Source organism: Bos indicus x Bos taurus, chromosome 28 (genome assembly GCF_003369695.1).
Source record: "Bos indicus x Bos taurus breed Angus x Brahman F1 hybrid chromosome 28, Bos_hybrid_MaternalHap_v2.0, whole genome shotgun sequence".
NCBI lineage: Eukaryota > Metazoa > Chordata > Mammalia > Artiodactyla > Bovidae > Bos > Bos indicus x Bos taurus.
Window position 1 is genome coordinate 45866709 of NC_040103.1, and position 3048 is coordinate 45869756.

Below are 3048 nucleotides of genomic sequence, written 5' to 3' on the forward strand. Positions count from 1 at the left end.
GTATAAATATAATCTCTGGAAGATGGTGAAGGACAGGGAAGCCTGGTGTGCTGCAGTCCATGGGGTCGGAAAGAGTTGGACATGACTGAGTGACTGAACAATGATAAAATATTATCTCAATTGATAATGAATGTACAGTGCATAAGAGAAAGTGGGAGAAAAGTATTTTAAAAATTGGACAAGCTTAGCTAATAAAATTAGCGGTTGCAAATGTTGTTTGAGGGAAGACCATAATGAATTATGAATTAGGAAATTCTCCTCTTATGTGAAAGGAAAACAGCAAAAGTCACAGAACATTCTCATGAGTAGACATATTTATTTATTTAGAAACTGCTTATTTTCTGTGAACCAATTTTCATTTTAAGAGTTTGTGGGGTTTCCATAATGGCTCATGGTAAAGAATCCTGCCAATGCAGGAGACATGAGTTCAATCCCTGGTCCAGGAAGATCCCATGTGCCTTCAGAGGAACTAAGCCTGTGAACCACAACCATCAAGCCTGTGCTCCACAGCCTGAGGGCCACAGCTCCTGAGCCCACGCTCTGCCACCACTGAAGCCTGGGGGCCCTGGGGCCCACACTCCATAACAAGAGAAGCTGCTGCAATGAGAAGGCAGGCACCACAACCAGAGTGCTCCCCGCTCACCGCAACCAGAGCAAACCTGTGCAGCAGCAAGGACCCAGCACAGCCCCCATTGAAGAGAAGAGCCTGTGAAAGAACAGCTGAAGCGCACCCAGTGCTGTGCCTACCCGTCCAGTGGCCTGAGCAGTGGGCGCTGCAGGCCAGCCTTCGGGGGAAACTGCGGAGTAGGCAGTGAGCTCACCTGCCCACCTGTGGACTAGGCCAGCACCTCAGATCCAGTAGCGTTGCACTCAGCTGCTGAAGTGACCCATTCACGGTGAAGTCCTCCTTGGTCAGAGCTTGCTCAGCTGCCGCCTGCTCTTCCCTTTTAATCTTTTCAGAATCTGCAGATGTAGAGATCAGGCACGACCTCCCAAGAATGTTCACAGGAAACAATGCCGCGCACAGGCAGAACTTCCAGGGTGAGCATCCGCCAAGTCAGACCCACGGACTTGATGTCGTCTCCAGAGTGCAGAGGAGAGTCCGTGTCACACAGACCGATGGTAAGAAGTTCACATACATGCCTCTGGGAGAGGCCGGTGGTCAGCCCTGGCCTCGTAACCACCAGGAGTCTTGGCTCCTGGAAGCTGCCTGGGTCTGGTTAGTGGAGGCTCCAGGAGCGAAGCGGCTGACCAGAGGAGCGGTGGCAGCAAACTGCAGCTCAGCTCGCTGGCGAGGATTCCTGGAGGACGCAGCAGGGACAGCAGCTGGGTTTTCAGTGGCAACGATGGCATGAGCTGCCTACAGAAGCTTCTCCCAGGTTCTCTTCGGATTCCTAGTGTAGACACCGCCACTTTTCCTTCTGTAGATGTACTGCTCCGTTGGGAAGTAAAGGTCGGTGCTACCTAAGTGGGCCCCTGCTGCAAGGAACGTGATGGTGTCGTCCTTCATTTGCCGGACATCAAGGACCCAGGATAGTGTAAAAGATTCACTTCCCGTTATGACAAGAATCCAGACAGTGCCCTATGGACCACTGTCTGGGTAGCATGGGAAAAGCCCGAGAAGATGTTTTAGAGAAGCCAGATAATCTTTCTGATAAAACAAACTTGACTTTCATTCAGTTTGTAGAAATAACGCTGTGAGTTTTATTCTTTAGAGGTTTAAATTTTTTTGTAATGTCTTGGCATTTCTGAGAAACTTATAATACATGTATAAGGTTCAAGAACCTAGAAATATAAAATACTTCATATTCCATTGTTCTTCCTACCCCCTCCCTTCTTGTCAAGGCCCTGCTGCTTCCACAGTCAGCCATGTGTTTTGTTTCTCAGGAATAGCTTCCGGAGGTTTATTTATTTTTTCTAATTATTTATTTGGCTGTGCCCGTGGGACGTTTGCCATGGGAACTCTTAGCTGTGGCATGTGGGCTCTAGTTTCCTGACAAGGGATTGAACTCAGGCCCCTACAATGAGAGTGCGGAGTCTTAGCCCCTGGATCAAGAGAGAAGGCCCAGAATGTCATTTTATGGATACACAAGCAACTATGACTATCTATTTCTTCTTCACTCCACATGTGGTGCTAATGGTAAAGAACCCACCTCCCTGTGCAGGAGACATAAGGGACTCAGATTCAATCCCTGGGTCTGGAAGATCCTCTGGAGCAGGAAATGGCAACCCACTCTAGTATCCCCGCCTGGAGCATTGCCATGGGCAGAGGAGCCCGGTGGGCTACAGTCCATAGTGTCAAAAGTGTGGGACATGACTGAGTGACTGAGCACAACCACATTTAAAACCATAAATGGTCACATACTGTGCACAATGTTTTATGGTATCTTGCTTATATTCAGCTGACACTATCTTGGGGAATATTCTCTCTTGGGACACTATTTTCCACCAATCAGTCCACTGAATAGATGATGTACTATAATATGCTTTACTGGTCCACGTTGGAATAAACACTAATATAAAATGACATCTTGACATCACAATAAACAATGTAATGCATAACCTTAGCCTAATTTATTCCATTGCAGGAAAATGTATCAATTTCTAATGCATTAGGAATTTCTACGAATCTAATGGACTTGTAGCCTGAAGTATTTCCAACTGAAATATAGCATCTGATAGGATGTTGCTCATAAACTAGCACGTTGCTGGATTCCCCAACCCCCACCCTCCTGAGGAGCTATGCAATGATCATTTCTCTTTCCTTAAGACTCAACCTCTCCTCTTGCAGATTTCTCCCTGGTCTGTTTTTAAAAACATTCTCCAACCTCTTCTTCCATTGTGACTTCTCTATAATCTGCTCTTCTTAGCACTGTCCTTCATTCGCACGCCTTCATTGCCTGGTCTGGTCTCTACCTGCCATCTGAATATTGCCCATCATTGCTCCACCCACTCCCCTGGAAATGGTATCAATATGGCCAGATAGATGATTGAGTATAGAAAAATGTTTCATGGATGATATTGAATCACTGAGCCTGGATGAGAAGG

The 3048-nt window shown here is 46.9% G+C and overlaps 1 pseudogene; it reads right to left on the bottom strand.

The window, feature by feature from the left end:
- Nucleotides 1–817: 817 nt before the first annotated feature.
- LOC113885407 lies at nt 818–1611 on the bottom strand (annotated as a pseudogene).
- Nucleotides 1612–3048: the final 1437 nt, after the last annotated feature.